Below are 20,000 nucleotides of genomic sequence, written 5' to 3' on the forward strand. Positions count from 1 at the left end.
GTATGTTGATGGAGTGGTGAGAGAGGTGAATGCTCGAGTGCTTGGACGAGGATTAAAACTGGTAGGCGAGAATGATCATGAATGGGAGGTAAATCAGTTGTTGTTTGCGGATGATACTGTACTGGTAGCAGACACAGAAGAGAAGCTTGACCGACTAGTGACAGAATTTGGAAGGGTGTGTGAGAGAAGGAAGTTGAGAGTTAATGTGGGTAAGAGTAAGGTTATGAGATGTACGAGAAGGGAAGGTGGTGCAAGGTTGAATGTCATGTTGAATGGAGAGTTACTTGAGGAGGTGGATCAGTTTAAGTACTTGGGGTCTGTTGTTGCAGCAAATGGTGGAGTGGAAGCAGATGTACGTCAGAGAGTCAATGAAGGTTGCAAAGTGTTGGGGGCAGTTAAGGGAGTAGTAAAAAATAGAGGGTTGGGCATGAATGTAAAGAGAGTTCTATATGAGAAAGTGATTGTACCAACTGTGATGTATGGATCGGAGTTGTGGGGAATGAAAGTGATGGAGAGACAGAAATTGAATGTGTTTGAGATGAAGTGTCTGAGGAGTATGGCTGGTGTATCTCGAGTTGATAGGGTTAGGAACGAAGTGGTGAGGGTGAGAACGGGTGTAAGAAATGAGTTAGCGGCTAGAGTGGATATGAATGTGTTGAGGTGGTTTGGCCATGTTGAGAGAATGGAAAATGGCTGTCTGCTAAAGAAGGTGATGAATGCAAGAGTTGATGGGAGAAGTACAAGAGGAAGGCCAAGGTTTGGGTGGATGGATGGTGTGAAGAAAGCTCTGGGTGATAGGAGGATAGATGTGAGAGAGGCAAGAGAGCGTGCTAGAAATAGGAATGAATGGCGAGCGATTGTGACGCAGTTCCGGTAGGCCCTGCTGCTTCCTCCGGTGCCTCAGATGACCGCGGAGGTAGCAGCAGTAGGGGACTCAGCCGTATGAAGCTTCATCTGTGGTGGAAATGTGGGAGGTTGGGCTGTGGCACCCTAGCAGTACCAGCTGAACTCGGCTGAGTCCCTGGTTAGGCTGGGGGAACGTAGAGAGTAGAGGTCCCCTTTTTTGTTTTGTTTCTTGTTGATGTCGGCTACCCCCCAAAATTGGGGGAAGTGCCTTTGGTGTGTGTGTGTGTGTGTGTGTATATATATATATATATATATATATATATATATAGAGAGAGAGAGAGAGAGAGAGAGAGAGAGAGAGAGAGAGAGATAAATATATATATACATATATATCTATATATATGTATATATATAGCATATATACACACATACATAAATATATATACAGCATATATACACACATACATAAATATATATACATATACATATATATACACACGCATACATATACAAAATATATATAGATATATATATATATGTATATATATATGTATATATATATATATATATATATATATATATATAGGTAGAGTAACAAATAAATAGAAGAAAGATAGAGATGATGAAAACGCAGTATACAATGGAAGATGGAATATCATAAGGAGGAGAAAGGATTAATAAGATTGTATCATTTAAGTCTTTAGGAAATATGATTTTCAATGCAGGGTCTCTAGAATTAGAGTTTAGTGAAAGTTTGAAAAAGGCAAATCAGACAATGACTAGGTTAAGTAAAATTTGGAAATCAAATCGCCTTAAATCAGACTATATATCAGTTTAGTGAGATTGGTATTACTCTATGGTATGGCAATGAAACAATCTCCAATAGAGTCATGGTATGACAAAGAAACAATCTCTCACAGATTTAGTAGATTTGAGAACAAATCCCTCAGAAGGATATTGGGAGTTAAATGGCAGGTCAGGATTAGAAATGAATCTATAAGAGAGATAACTTGAGTGCCATATGTGGATGAGATCATGATGAGGGGTAGGGGGAGATGGTTTAACATGCTCTTCGCACTCCCAAAGAGAGATTAATTCACTAAACGTATAGCTGGGCTCCACAAGGCACTAGAAGAGTTGGAAGACCCAGGCCTAGAAGGCAGAGGATTATGAAGCGCGAAGTAGATGATGAATGGAGAAGTATTGAATTAAAAGCTCGAGAGACGACTGGCGAAATCTAACCGAGGCCCTTTGCGTCAATAGTAGGAGGAGATGATGATGATGATGATAATATATATATATATATATATGTGTGTGTGTGTGTGTGTGCGTGTGTGCCTGTGTCCATGAATGAATTTGTGTTTGAAGTCGAAGCTATCATTATAAAAACCTCATGAGATGGAAGGCACCTGGATAAGATGGAATAACTCCTGTGATGATACTCGTCGTAAATGGACTGACCCTTAGAATTTTTACAAATTTATTTTGTAGAATGTTACATGAGGAGGCAAAACCCGGTGATTACTAAACAGTTCTTCTTCACCCAAGAGTTTTAACTACTGCACTGTAATTGATCATTGGTTACTTTCCTCTTGGTAAAGGTAGAAGAGACTCTCTAGCTATGGTAAACAGCTTTCTAGGAGAAGGACACTCAAAAATCAAACCATTGTTCTCTAGTCTTGGGTAGTGTCATAACGTCTGTACCATGATCTTCAATTCTCTTGGGCTAGAATTCTCTTGCTTGGGATTACACTATTCTAATTTCTCTTTCTCTTATTTTGTTAAAGTTTTTTCTAGTTTATATTGGAAATATTCATTTTAATGTTGTTACTGTTCTTAAAATATATTATTTTTCCTTGCTTCCGTTCCTCACTGGGCTATTCTCCCTGTTGGGACCCCTAGGCTTATAGCATCTTGCTTTTACTACTAGGGTTGTAGCTTAGCAAATAATAATGATAATAATGGGAACCACGAGAGTTGGTAAAAATGGCAAAAGAAAAGAGATCTGACTGATTGCAATAATTACAGAGGCATAACACTAATGTTACTTGTTATGGAAATATATAGTATGCTTATTCTACAGAGACTTGAGAGAAAGACTGATGAAAAGCTGAGAGATGAACAAGCAGGGTTTAGAACAGGTAGAAGTTATACTGGCCAAATTTTCTTTTCAGAAATCCCCTTTTGATGGCATTAGTGGACTGAAAAAGCCTTTGGTAGTGTGCACCGGCCAATTTTGTGGAGAGCCCTGCGTTATTATGGAATTCCTCTTAAATATGTAAATTTGGTTAGGTCTGTTCCTGAGGATAGCATATGTAACGTTAATGTTAGTGGAGTCCTATCAAATGAATTACTAGTGAGCAACGGAGTACTTACCTATGTGGTTTATCCTCTTCATAGACTTTGTAAAACGAAGAACAGTTAGGGATGGTGGCTTATTATTATTATTATTATTATTATTATTATTATCATTATTATTATCATCATTATTATTATTATCATTATTATTATTATTATCATTATTATTACTATTGTTGTTGTTATTATCATTATTACTACTATCATTATTAGCTAAGCTACAACCCTAGTTGGAAAAGCAGGAAGCTATAAGTCCAAGGCCTCCAACAGAAAATTGTAGCCCATTGAGGAAAGGATATAAGGAAATAAATAAAACTACAAGAGAGGTAATGAACAATTAAAACAATTAAAATATTTTAAAAATAGTAACATCATGAATACACTATAACTTCAAAAAAGAAGAGGAAGAGAAAAAAAAAGAGAGAAATGTGGACCGGTTGGCAAAAAGAAAATTAGCTGACATAGAGTATGCTGATGAAGCTGTCCTTATCAGCAAAACCCCAGAGGATTAGCAATGATTGCTTTCCCGAATGAATGAAATGTCACACTAGGTTAAGCTCTACATAAATAGAAGAAAGACGGAGATGATGAGAACTGAATATGAAATGGAAGATGAAATATCATTGAAACTAGAAAGGATTAATGAAGAGGAATCTTTTAAATACTTAGTAACTATGATCTCTAATACAGGACTTTTAGAATTGGAGTTTAATAAAAGATTGAAAAAAAGCAAATCTGACAATGCCTATGTTGAGTAAAATTTGGAAATCAAGTCCCCTGAAATTACATACAAAAGTCAGGCTATATGTCAGTTTAGTGAGATCGGTGTTACTGTATGTGTCATGGTATGACTACAGATTTCGTAGATTTGAAAACCAAGCCCTCAAAACAATATTGGAAATTGATTGTCAGGACAGGATTAGAAATAAAAATGTAAGAGAGTGACATATGTGGATGAGATCATAGTGAGGAATAGATGGAGATGGTTTGGACATGCTCTTCGCACTTCCCGAGAGAGATTAGTTAGCCAAACTCTTAACTGGGCTACACAAGACACTAGAAGAGTTGGAAGAGTAAGAGATGATAAAGATAAAGACGACTGGCGAAATCTAACAGAGGCCCTTTGCGTCAACACACATAGGAGATATATATATATATATATATATATATATATATATATATATATATATATATATGCATGTGTATAAAGTATATAATATATATTATATATATATATATATATATATATATATATATATATATAACATGAATATAAGTAGTAGATTAGCCAGAGCACCAGCCATCCGTGAGATACTACCGCTAGAGTTATAGGGTCGTTGGACTGGCCAGACAGTACTAAACTGGATCCTTCTCTCTGGTTACGGTTCATTTTCCCTTTGCCTGCACATGCACCGAATAGTCTAGCATAATTTTTACGTATTACCCTATGTCCTCATAAACCTGACAACACTGAGATTACCATACAATTTTTCTTCTCTCAAGGGGTTAACTACTGCACTGTAATTGTTCAGTAGCCACTTTCCTCGTGATAAGGGTAGAAGAGGCTCTTTAGTTATGGTAAGCAGCTCTTCTAGTAAAAGGACACTCTAAAATCAAATCATTGTTCTCTAGTCTTGGGTAGTACCACAGCCTATGTACCAAGGTCTTCCACCGTCTTGGGTTAGAGTTCTCTTGCTTGAGGGTTCTCACGGGCATAGTAATCTATGTTATTTCTCTTTCTCTTGTTTTGTTAAAGTTTTTATAGTTGATATAAGAAACATTTATCTTAATATTGTTATTGTCCTTTCCTCAATGGCTATTTTCCCTGTTAGAGCCCCAGGGCTTACAGTATCCTGCTTTCCGACTAGGGTTGTTGATTAGCAAGTAATAATAATAATAATAATAATAATAATAATATATATATATATATATATATATATATATATATATATATATGCAGGATATATACATATAATCTTACAGTATATATTACATGTGTTACATATGCATAGAAACACACATGAAAAGTAAAGTATAGGCATATACAAATATTCATACATATGTATGAGAATGGGCTACTGATAAAATACAGGAATATCAACATATATCGGTGTGTAAAACTCCAGGGATAGAAACTAGGTGTCAAAGGTCATTCCTACTTAAAAAAATAAATATAAATGGATGAAGTTTGCACATTCCATTCATTATAACTAAAAGCCTGGATCTAGGATCTCTCTTTCAGATAAGTTATTGGAATGAAAAAGTTTTATTCACATAACCAACTGATAGGGTGATATTGATCGCTAACTTGAACAAGCATTACATACGTATCCTCTAACACTTTTCTTATTATTATTATTGTTATTACTAGCCATGCTACAACCCTAGTTGGAAAATCAAGATGCTATAAGCCCAAGGGCTCCAATAGGGGAATAATAGCCCAGTGAGGAAAGGAAATAAGGAAATAAATAAATGATGAGAATAAATTAACAATAAATCATTCTAAAAACAGTAAGAACGTCAAAAACAGATATGTCATATATAAACTATAAAAATACTCATGTCAGCCTGGTCAACATAAAAACATTTGCTCCAACTTTGAACTTTTGAAGTTCTACTGATTCAACTACCCGATTAGGAAGATCATTCCACAACTTGGTAACAGCTGGAATAAAACTTCTAGAATACTGTGAAGTATTGAGCCTCATGATGGAGAAGGCCTGACTATTAGAATTAACTCATGAATGGCACAGGTTAGGGACAGTGGCATTGTCCTATTAAGCAGGACAAAGCCCTAGAGACTGGCCATATATACATATGATCAGCGCCCAAGCCAAATTACAACCTAAGCTAGGACCAAGGAGGGCCAGGCAAATGGCTAACGATGACTCATCAGATGGACCTATAGGTTCCCCCAACCCACCCCCATCCTTAGCTCACAACGATGGTGAGGTTGCAGCGACTAAAGAAACTAACGAGTCTGAGCAGAACTCGAACCCTAGTCCAAGATCCTTAGATCTTGCCCTAGTCTGGCGTTCAAAAGTCAGGGACGTTACCACATCGGCCACTTACTTATTAGTAAATATCCTTCGGCAACCCGGTAAATATCTTGAAAAGAGAACTGAATAGAAAAAGAAAAGCGCAAAAATAAATGCAGACGATAACAACGTATTAAATTTTCATGATAGAGATCAAAGTCATACTATAATTGGTCATATACAAATAAATTGGTTAATTCCACAACCTTATCATAGTAACACCTGGTTTTCTTCTATCCCAGGATTTGTGTACACTTCATATTGTATGTATGTCATATCATTTTTATCTATTTTCTCATACATATGAAAGTTTATTTGCATATGCATATATGCGTGTTTTATTATTATTTTTGTGTTTCTAAGGACATATATTTTTATGTCACACACATTATATATATATATATATATACATATGTATATATATATATATGTATATATATATATATATATACATACATACATATATATATATATATATATATATATATATACACATTTATATATATACATATATATATATTGTATATATACATATATATATATATATATATATATATATATTATACATATATATACACATATATATCATGCATATATATATATATATATATATATATATATATATATATATATAAATGTGTGTGCATGTGCACGTTTACGTGGGTATATGAAATGTACATTCGTTTACATGCAATATTATTCAAGATTAAATCTTAATAGTAAAAAGAAATTTTAGGTAAATGTCTGAATGTCTAGAACACCTATATATATATATATATATATATATATATATATATATATATATATATATATATATATATATATAATATATATATATATATATATATATATATATATATATATATATATTATATATATATATAAATATATATATATATATATATATATATATATATATATAATAAACCGTTAACAGATGATAAAAATTCCTAAACATTAAGTTAAAAAAAATCATTAAAACATAAAAATATAGAAATCAGCCTTAAACAAAAACTATGAGAAATAAACTATATAAGTTTCTTTCATCTCTCTGTCTATCTGTCCTTTGTCCTTAATTCCTATCCTCTCTTGGGAGATGATTCATAAGGGACAATATACGCCTAACGAAGGCCTGTCACGTGTTGTCATTCTCGATAGTGCCGCAGCCTCTGTATCAAGGTCTTCCACTGACTTGGGGTAGAGATCTCTTCTTTTCTTTGAATTCTTATTGTTTATGTATAAAAGATTCATCTTATTGCTGTTACTGTTCTTAAAATATTTTAGTACAGTTGTTCATTATTTCTGTTGTAGTTTATTTATTTCCTTATTTGTTTTCCTCAATGAGCTATTTTTCCCTGTTGAAGTACTAGGGCTTGCAGCATCCTGCTTTTCCAATTAGGATTATAGCTCAGCTGAGTAAAAATAATAATAATAATAATAATAATAATAATAATAATAATAATAATAATAACAATAATAATAAAAGGTAAACCTCTTTGAATCCATCAGTCAATAATGGAACAGGATATAACAATGTTATAAGACAAGCAGCACAATAAAATCCTTCAAAACCGATTAGCTGTTATCTCTACAAACATACTATCTTCATGACAATGCATATTATTGCTAGCAGAATCTAATCAATTGCATTATTGCTTATGTCACCCTCCTTCACAATAGGCGTCGATGATCTTAGATGTCAGGAGTGCCAGAAAACTCCAAAACAATCAATCAATCTCCACCATATTGAAATAAATAATGGCGTTAGGTTTATTTATTTACACCATACAATGAAAGGTTTTAGTTTACTATATTTTGCATTTTATACCTACTGACTCTTCTTGTCCATTATCCACTAGTGGAAGCATTGTAAAAGTTATGGATGATGTCTGAGCAAAGATCTGGCAGTAATTTTAGACTTCTGGAAGCGTTATAAATGCTATAGATGCTGTCTGAGGTGTTCCTCTTTAGAGGAAGAGAACACAAGCTTGTCGTCCACGTTACATACACAAAGGTTTGATTTCGTTAAAACCTCAGCAATACGGTGCTGGAGACCTTTTTCCCTCCTAGGAGGGAGTCCAAGGACTCCAAAATGCTACCCAGATCCCCTTCGGGGGTTTCTGGACCCGCAGACGGGTCAAACCATTTATATTTTTATTGTCCTTCTATCCCCACGCACAGACGTACACACAGAATCACATATACAGACGCATACACAAACGAATGCTCATTACTTTCTTACACTAAAATATTAAACCAAAAAGATGAGTTTGAACGCCCTCCCTAACTGTTTACTTGAATAATGGAGTACCTTTAATTACAAAAGGTATCTTTTTACCTCCAAAAGAGATACTGCCTTCAAAATTCTATTTCTGTTAAACGATATGAAAGACAGAAAGGCGGCAATAGTATTTTTTTTTTAACTAAGATTATTGACCCCATGACGTTAAGTTAATTCTCAGTAAGGAAACTAACAAAATTCACTCTGCAGTGGATTAAACACCCAAAGGGAAATTGATCATTGGTAAATCATTCTCCCGGGCCACTTGTTCAAAACCGGCAAATGAGCTATTATGTTACTATCCCTGAAATCAACTGAATTGTGTACAGCCGAGTAGGAGTCAATACTCATTTCTCTCGATATTTCATTACGGCGAAAACCAAGTTTGATATACGCAATAATACAATGATCAGATTCTGCTATAAAAATCTGTTGCATTGCGTACAATATATCTTTATTAATAGATCAGTCGATCAAAGAGATGGATGTCAATCTTACACGAAGCGTGAGTGATGATTTATTGCTGGATTCTTTCATCCTTGTCTTCTAATCTCCACTATATAATAAAGAGCAAGCTTGGAGATATATATATATATATATATATATATATATATATATATATATATATATATATATATATATATTATATACATATAAATATATATATATATATATATATATATATATATATATATATATATACATATATAAATATATATACATATAAATATATATATATATATATATATATATATATATAATGCATATAAATATATGCATATATATACTGTATATATATATACATATAAATATATATACTGTATATATACATATAAATATATATATGTATATATATACATATATATATATATATATATATATATATATATATATATATATATATATATTATTCCGGTCACGCTCAGCGCTCCCCGTCCGTCAGGTAGGAGGGGGGGAGGTAGTAGTCATACCCTAGTGAAAGGGGGGCATGCATATCTACGTAAATATTTACCCGTCATTTTGGACGGGCCACGTACACTAGTGCTCATATATCCAGATCAATACATGAATGGTGGATTTGAAGACTTCTCTCTCCATTAGTAGTATCAAGATTGACATCAAAGTAGTTTCATATCTGATCATCCTTTACATTTAGATCTTCCCGGATAGTTCCATCCTGTTCATAATACTAGGCAAGCAGTTGATTCTAATAGTCAAGCCTTCTCCATCATGAGGCTCAATACTACATAGTATTCTAGAAGGCATAAACAAGCTGTGACCAAGTTGTGGAATGGTATTCCTAATCGGGTAGTTGAATCGGTAGAACTTCAAAAGTTCAAACTTGCAGCAAACATTTTTATGTTGAACAGGCTGATATAAGTCTTTCTATAGTCTATATATGAAATATGTTTTGATGTTACTGTTTTTTAAATATTTCATTTTAATTGGTCATTATTTCTCATATCGTTTATTTCTCTATTTCCTTTCCACACTGGGCTATTTCTTCCCTGTTGGAGCCCTTGGGCTTATAGCATCTTGCCTTCCCAATTAGGGTAGTAGTTTAGCTAGTGATGAAAATAATAATAATAATAATAATAATAATAATAATAATAATAACAACAACAACAACAATAATAATAATAATAATAATAATAATAATAATATTAATAATAATATTGGAGAAGATAAACAGACAGACAGATCAGTATTGAGAATCAGGGAAATGGATCAAGGAAAAAAGAGGAAGGAAAGATAAATTCAAAACACTCAAACTTTCAAAGCATTAAAGCAAAATTAGACATCAGATTTTTCACATCAGTAAAATAAGTAAGGTTGCAACACAACTAAAGAGAATTGATTGATTTATTTTATGTTTTCTGGCATCCTGACATCTAAGGTCATTTAAGCAGAAAGTCTAAAAATTAATGTACCAATAAAGACCAGATTACCCCAAAATGACACTGGGCACTATCATCGAAAATGACTGACAATTTTTTAATACTTGACAACAGCGTTGGTCATAAATAAACACGAATGTCTGTTGAATTGCAAATGCAAAAAAAAAAAAATGTTGTAGAGCAAAAACCGTACAACAAAAATGGTCTGCGGACCAAGTTACACATAAAATAATATGAATAAAAAAAGATGACTAAAAATGCTCCATTGACAGTAGGATGTTAGTTAACATAAAAAGGGAAATTTCTCTTATCATCATCAACATATCTTTTTTTCTGAAATGAATTCCGTGATTTTACCAGGAACAGAATATCAATATTCATTCAACTCCATTTTACATTTAAAAACTGTCTCTTATATATGTATAAAAAAAAGAGTCAGTCATTATATGTCGCACTTATCAATACGCCTCTGAAAGCAAGAGGGAAAAAGTACTTAGGGGCAAAAATATATTCATGTACAAATGAAAACGCGAAGTAAATCAGGGTTGCGATAAGAACGTGAGGTAAATCAGAGTACGGATGAGAATGTGAGCTATATCAGGGACATCCCGGTACTGATGAAAACGTGAGCTATATCAGGGTACCGATGAGAATGTGTGCTAAATCAGGGTACCGATGAAAAAGTGGGCTACATCAGGGTACCGATGAGAACATGGGCTACATCAGGGTGCTGATGAGAACATGGACTTCATCAGGGTACTGATGAGAACGTGGGCTACATCAGGGTACTGATGAGAACATAGGGTACATCAGGTTACTGATGAGAACATAGGGTACATCAGGACACTGATGAGAACGTGGGCTACATCAGGGTATCGATAAGAATGTGAGGTACATCAGGGTACTGATGAGACGTGGTGTACATCAGGGTACTGATGAGAAAGTGTGCTACACCAGGTACCAATGAGAACGTGGGATACATCAGGGTACCGATAAGAATGTGAGCTACATCAAGAGTACCAATGAGAACGTGGGCTACATCAGGATACCGATAAGAATGTGAGCTACATCAAGAGTACCAATGAGAACGTGGGCTACATCAGGGTACCGATAAGAATGTGAGCTACATCAAGAGTACCAAAGAGAACGTGGGCTACATCAGGGTACCGATGAGACGTGGTGTACATCAGGTACCGATGAGAACGTGTGCTACACCAGGTAACAATGAGAACGTGGGATACATCAGGGTACCGATAAGAATGTGGGCTACATCAGGGTACTGATGAGAATGTGGGCTACATCAGGGTACCGATGAGAATGTGTGCTACATCAGGGTACCGATGAGAATGTGGGCTACATCAGGGTACAGATGAGAACGTGGACTACATCAGGGTACCGATAAGAATGTGAGCTACATCAGGGTACTGATGAGAATGTGTGCTACATCAGGGTACCGATAAGAATGTGGGCTACATCAGGGTACAGATGAGAACGTGGTGTACATCAGGGTACCGATAAGAATGTGAGCTACATCAGGGTACTGATGAGAATGTGTGCTACATTAGGGTACCGATAAGAATGTGAGCTACATCAGGGTACTGATGAGAATGTGTGCTACATCAGGGTACCGATAAGAATGTGTGCTACATCAGGGTACTGATGAGAATGTGTGCTACATCAGGGTACCGATAAGAATGTGGATTACATCAGGGTACTGATGAGAATGTGTGCTACATCAGGGTACAGATGAGAACGTGGACTACATCAGGGTACCGATAAGAATGTGAGCTACATCAGGGTACTGATGAGAATGTGTGCTACATCAAGGTACCGATAAGAATGTGGACTACATCAGGGTACCAATGAGAACTTGAGCTACATCAGGGTACCAATGAGAACTTGAGCTACATCAGGGTACCGATAAGAATGTGAGCTACATCAGGGTACTGATAAGAATGTGTGCTACATCAGGGTACCGATAAGAATGTGGACTACATCAGGGTACCAATGAGAACTTGAGCTACATCAGGGTACCAATGAGAACTTGAGCTACATCAGGGTACCGATAAGAATGTGGACTACATCAGGGTACTGATGAGAATGTGTGCTACATCAGGGTACCGATAAGAATGTGGACTACATCAGGGTACTGATGAGAATGTGTGCTACATCAGGGTATAGATGAGCGTCGGCTACATCTGGGTACCGATGAGAGCGTGGCCAAGATCAGGATACCAATAAGAACATGAGCTACCTCAGGGTACAGATGAGAATGTAGGCCACATCATGGTATCCATGAGAACATGGTCGAAATCTGGGTACCGATGAGGACGTGGGCTACCTCCGGGTACCAATGAGAACGTTGGCTACCTCAGGGTACCAAAGAAAACGTGAGCTACATCAGGGTACCGATGAGAACGTGTGCTACATCATGGTACCGATGAGAACGTGAGCTACCTCAGGGTATAGATGAGAACGTGGGCTACATCAGGGTACAGATGAGAACGTGGGCTACATCAGGGTACAGATGAGAACGTGGGCTACATTAGGGTACAAATGAGAGCGTGGGCTACCTCAAGGTATAAATGAGAACGTGGGCTAAATCAGGGTACTGATGAGAACGCGGGCTACCTCAGGGTACCAAAGAAAACTTGGGCTACATCAGGGTACCGATGAGAACGTGGGCTACATCAGGGTACCGATGAGAACGTGGGCTACATCATGGTACCGATGAGAACGTTGGCTACCTCAGGGTACCAATGAGAACGAGGGCTACATCAGGATACCGAAGAAAATGTGGGCTACATCATGGTACCGGTGAGAACCTTGGCTACCTCAGGGTACAGATGAGAACATGGGTTACATCAGGGTTCCGATGAGAACGTGGGCTACATCAGTCCCTTGACTTCGAATGTGCATAACTTTAAATGATAATTTCTATCACTTAAGTAATTTGAAGTGTCTTACTTTAGTGTTCCCTATGCCAACTTGCTCTCCAGGGAGAAGGCAGAAAATATTAGTGAGACAAATCCTATGTAAAACATTCATTAAAAGATTTGACTTTCATACAATTGGCTTAGCTCTTCAACTTCCATTTACTATATGTAAATTTATTGCAGATCAGATGACCATTTTTCGTCAGAATTAAAAATATTAAAATCAGATTCAGAAAATTAGTATTTTATATGCTGATCTTTGGAGATATCTGAGTCTATATAGCAAAATATATTTCAAAAGCCTAAAAAGTACATAAAGAACTTCTAAGGTTTTAATGAAATTTACTTATTTGTAATATCATGAGATATCCATCTACCATATTCTGTGGTATAATTTAATTCGTAGCAATTTTCCAAAGAATTCTTCTACAACTGTTTTGAATAAAAGTTGATTGATTCGACTGCAATTAAAATCAATAGCTCTAACATACGCGAATGCTTGCACACACACACATTATATATATATATCTATATATATATATATATATATATATATATATATATATTACATATATATATTTATGATATATATATATATATATATATATATATATATATATATATATATATTACATACATATATATATATATTATACATACATATTTAATAATATATATATATATATATATATATATATATATATTACATATATATACATATATACATATATATGTATGTGCTTATATATATATATACATATATATATATATATATATATATATATATATATTACATATATATACATATATACATATATATGTATGTGCTTATACATATATATATATATATATATATATATACATATATATACATACATATATATATACATATATATATATATATATATATATATATATATATATATATATATATATATATGACATATTCTGCGATTATTATATTCGTATTTATAGCACCTCGTTGGCAAAAAAAAAAAACTATATATTTTTTTTCTTGTCATCGCAGATTTTTCTTGGATGCACCTCATTACGATGTCATAAAGCTGAAAAGTTCCATTTTATAACCGAGGCAACAAGCAATATTGTGCGATGGAGACGCTTAAGCTAAAATGATTTTGCCTCGAGTTCATCATTAGTTCATCGTCGGAGGACGCCTACCTCGCAGAAACGTGTTCCATGATGTTGATTAATATGGAATTGCCCATTCCAGTCCTCACCATTCAAGCGCTGAAATTACTGAATAATAATAATCATCATCAACATCCCCTATGCCAATTGAGGCAAGGGCCCAGGTTATATTTCACCAGTCGTTTCAATCTTGAGCTTTTAATACAATACTTCTCCTTTCATCATCTCCTAGTACACTCTCCATAGTCCTCAGCCATGTAAGCCTGGAGCTTTCAAGTCTTCTAGTGCCTTGTGGAGCCCAGTTAAAAGTCTTCGAACACTTCTAGTGTCTTGTAGAGCCTAGTTAAAAGTTTGGTGAACTAATCTTTTCTGGGGAGTGCAAAGAGCATGCCCTAACTATTTCCATCTACACCTCACTATAATCACATCAACATATGGCACTTAAGTAATCTCTTTTTCAGTTTCTTGTCCTGCCATTTAATTCCCAATATTCTTCTGAGGGCTTTGTTCTTAAATCTACTCTATCTGTTAGATATTATTGTCATACCATGACTTATGTCCATACTGTAACACCGATCTCACTAAACTGATATATAGCCTGATTTAAATGTAATTCCAGGTGATCTGATTTACAAATTTTCCTAATCTAGCCATTGTCTGATTGGCTTTTTTAATCTTTCATTAAACCCCAATTCTAAACACCCTGTATTACAGATCATGATTCCTAAACATTTCAATGATTCAACCTCAACAATCCTTTCTCCTTCCAATGATATTTCATCTTCCATTGCATATTCCGTTCTCATCAGCTATGTCTTTCTTCTATTCATCTTGAACCTAAGCTCATGTGATATTTCATGCATTCTGGTAAGCAAGCATTAAAAATTCAAGCGATGTTCTGCTAATAAGGTCAGCGTCATCAGCATACTCTAGGTCAGCTAATATCCTGTTACCAATCCAGTTCAATACTCCACCATCCCCAACTGTTCTATGCATTACAATATCCATGAGGAGGATAATCAACATAAGTGACAACGCATTCGCTTGGAATACTTCGTTATTTACTGGAAATTCATTTGATAAGACTACTAATATCAACTTTGCATTGGCTATGCTCATATTTAAGAGGAACTACATAATAACACAGTGCTCTCCACAAAATTGCCCTGTGCACAATATCAAAGGCTTTCTCATAGTCGATCTACAAATGGATCTACAAGTGGATTTCTATATTCTACACATGGCTGTACCACATATCTTGAAATGAAAATTTGGTCAGTATAACTTAAATTTCCTAAATCTTGCTTGTTCATCTCTCGGCTTATCACCAATCTTTCTCGTCTCTTAAAAATAAGAATACTATGTATTTTTATAACAGATGTGAGTATGATGCCTCTGTAATTATTGCTATCCATCAGATCTTTTTTTGCCATTTACACCAACACTCCTAACTCCCATTCATCAGGTTTTTTGCCTCTTCACGCTACATTGTACAAAATAATCTTTCCAGTATTTTGGGAGTCCCTCCATTTTCGGCCAATATCATCTTAGCAGTGATTCCGTCGTATCCAAGGGCTTTCAATCTCTTGAATTTTTATGATAACTTCGACTTCAAACATAATGAATTCATTCATGGCCACATCTAGGTCTTCCTCAGTTTCAGATATTCCAATCAAACTACTCACTTCCTATTTCCTATTCATGACCTCACTAAAGTGTTCCGGCCAACGATGGCTTTCCTCATCATCTGTTGTTATAACAGGCCCATCTGTCTTCTTGATGGGTATATGCTTCTTCTTCTTTGCCCCCGTAGAGAATTCATTAATAATTCTATGAGCGACTCTTGATAATAGCACAAATAATATCAACAATAACATCACTACTACTACTACTAGTGCTCATGATAATAATAATAATAATAATAATAATAATATAATAATAATAATAATAAATTACCATCATCTTTAATAGCACTGATGATGGTGGATGGCGATAATTGATATTATTCTATAGAAAAATAACAGAAAAATATAACCAGAAAAACGGTGTTCCTCGGCATTGTTTACTCTAAAGATTAAAAACGTATTTTCGAGGTGGTTGGTGTTTTAGAAGTCATTTTGCGATTTCGAATACCTCGACGAGTAGCTGTTTACCAATCTCCTTAATCTTTTAAGTGGGATATTACAAATATGATCTTAAGATGAAAAATTCTCAATTCTCAGAGGGGATTGCTTGAAGGTGATAACATGAATATGGGTAACTTATTTTGACGATAATAAATGTTTTACAAACGAAGAACCATTTGTAAATTAATATATACTTATCTTTATTCTTATTTTTATTATTCTTATTCTTTTTCTTATCATTATTATTATCATTATTATTATTATTATTATTATTATTATTATTATTATTATTATTATCATTCATTATCATTATTATTATTATTATTATTATTATCATTATTATTATCATCACGATTATTATTATTATTATTATTATTATTAGGTAAGCTACAACCCTAGTTGGAAAATCAAGATGCTATAAGCCCAAGGGCTTCAACAGGGAAAAATAGCCCAGTTAGGAAAGGATATAAGGAAATAAATAAACATATATGAGAAATAATGAGCAATTAAAATAAAATATTCTAAAAAAAACAGTAACAACAACAAAACAGATATCACTGCACATTAGACCGTGACTGCCTGCTTTGTCTTCCCCTTTATCTTCTGATAGACGATGTCTCCTATGAATTGTTGCAATAATTTGATAAATATCATTATCATATAATTATTATATGATTTTTGCTTTTGTTATCTATTTTGCTTCTTAATCAATTGCTAAAGTTGAACCTTATCTTCATCAGGTCCTTGTTATTAATTAGAGCAAATTCTGCATTGCCCTGCTAATGCAGTTGGTCGTTTAAAGGATTATTTTCTTCTATCCTGCCCATCAAGAGGGATCAAGTCTTTATGTTCACTACGAGATATCTGGGGACATTCTCTTTGGGAGAGAAACGTCAGTTAAAGCATTGATCTACGTTATGACACTCTAAAAAATAGGCTTATGAGTTACTATTTATTACTGAATATTACAAATGAAATAAATTCGGCTGCAAACTGACTATATCACGAGTAAAGAGACTTGAGCATTGGCGCAACTGACGTCAAGCAATGACTGCCAAACCAGAGCTTCGGTGATCTATCCTCTTCCATCTAGCTTCCTATATATGTATTACTTCAAAGAAACTCACTACTCATTTCTGAGTAAACAATAAACAAGGGTTATGGTGACCGATGCGGTAATGCCCCTGACTGGTGAACACCAGACATGGGTTAGAGTCCCGCTCAAACTCTTTAGTTCCTTTGGTCGCTGCAACCTCACTATCCTTGTGAGCTAAGGATGGGAGGCTTGGGGGAGCCTATAGGTCTATTTGCTGAGACTTCAGCATCCATTGCCTTGCCCTCGTTGATCCTAGCTTGGGTGGAGAAGGGGCTTGGGCGCTGATTATATACATATATGGTCAGTCTCTAGGACATTGTCCTGCTTGACAGAGCAATGTCACTGTCTATTGCCTCTGCCATTCATGAGCGGCCTTTAAAACCTTTAAACCTACTGTGAAGTCTGTGTGATAACAATATCTCAACAATACAGATATCGATATTACTGTTAACTTTTTAATATACAGTATTAAGATCATTAACTTAATCACTATTTATTTCATTCTTTGGTGGTATTTCCGGGGAAAGATTTGTTCTACGCGTAAAAATATCTTTTTGAAATAAATTGCATGGAAAAAATTAATTATGTTCATAAACCATTGCATGGAAAAAATGAATTATGTTCATAAACCATAACTCCTTACAAATATACCAGAAATTCCTCCCGTTTTAAGATTAATTATATTCTGATAAATAATGCACTTATAAGTGGGATGCTCCTGAAAATTGTAAAGATAAAGAAATAGTGTAGTAGTAATAATAAAAATAATAATAATAATAATAATAATAATAATAATAATAATAATAATAATAATATTAATATTAATAATAGTAATAAAATTGTTTCAAACGTTACAATTTTTGCAAATTTAAGCAGGGGGACAAAATTTCACGTACCAGACGAGCAAGAGTGGTGAACTTAATATCACAAAGAGCTTCAAAATTATTAAATGATTTTTTTTTCCTGATAATCAACTCCCAAGGTGCTCAACTTGCAAATTTCATAAAAATATCAAAAAAGGTGAAAAGTTAAACTACGTTCTGAAGTTGACCTCTGACATAAAGAAAATAGTCAATGTCTAGACGCATACATTTTAAAGGAAAAAGTCTTAGGGTTTTATGCACACACAAGCGCATATATATTTATACACTGTATATATATATATATATATATATATATATATATATATATATATACATATATATATATATTATATATATACATATATATAATATATATATATTATATATATACATATATATATATATATATATATATATATATATATATATATATATATATATATATATATACATATATATATATATATTATATATATACATATATATAATATATATATATTATATATATACATATATATATATATATATATATATATATATATATATATATATATATATATATATATATATATTATATATATACATATATATAATATATATATATATTATATATATACATATATATAATATATATATATATATTATATATACATATATAATACATATATATATATTATATATATATATACATATACATACATACATATACCAAAGGCACTTCCCCCAATTTTGGGGGGTAGCCGACAACAACAAGAAACAAAACAAAAAGGGGACCTCAACTCTCTACGTTCCTCCAGCCTAACCAGGGACTCAGCCGAGTTCAGCTGGTACTGCTAGGGTGCCACAGCCCAACCTCCCACATTTCCACCACAGATGAAGCTTCATACTGCTGAGTCCCCTACTGCTGCTACCTCCGCGGTCATCTAAGGCACCGGAGGAAGCAGCAGGGCCTACCGGAACTGCGTCACAATCGCTCGCCATTCATTCCTATTTCTAGCACGCTCTCTTGCCTCTCTCACATCTATCCTCCTATCACCCAGAGCTTTCTTCACACCATCCATCCACCCAAACCTTGGCCTTCCTCTTGTACTTCTCCCATCAACTCTTGCATTCATCACCTTCTTTAGCAGACAGCCATTTTCCATTCTCTCAACATGGCCAAACCACCTCAACACATTCATATCCACTCTAGCCGCTAACTCATTTCTTACACCCGTTCTCACCCTCACCACATATAAATAATATATATATTATATATATATACATATATATACACATATACATATACATACATATACATATACATACATATACATATAAATATATATATATATATATATATATATATATATATATATTAGCGGCCGAACAACCAAGCATGAAATTGGACATGTCTGGGGCCTTTGTCC

General features: G+C 34.1%; 1 protein-coding gene across 1 annotated transcript in view; it reads right to left on the reverse strand.

The window, feature by feature from the left end:
- LOC137616760 (alpha-N-acetylglucosaminidase-like) overlaps nucleotides 1–20,000 on the reverse strand; it is a 511,993-nt gene that overhangs the window by 319,579 nt on the left and 172,414 nt on the right. The gene's annotated exons all lie outside the window — the stretch shown is intronic.

The sequence above is a fragment of the Palaemon carinicauda genome, chromosome 22 (assembly GCF_036898095.1).
Source record: "Palaemon carinicauda isolate YSFRI2023 chromosome 22, ASM3689809v2, whole genome shotgun sequence".
NCBI classification, from domain to species: domain Eukaryota; kingdom Metazoa; phylum Arthropoda; class Malacostraca; order Decapoda; family Palaemonidae; genus Palaemon; species Palaemon carinicauda.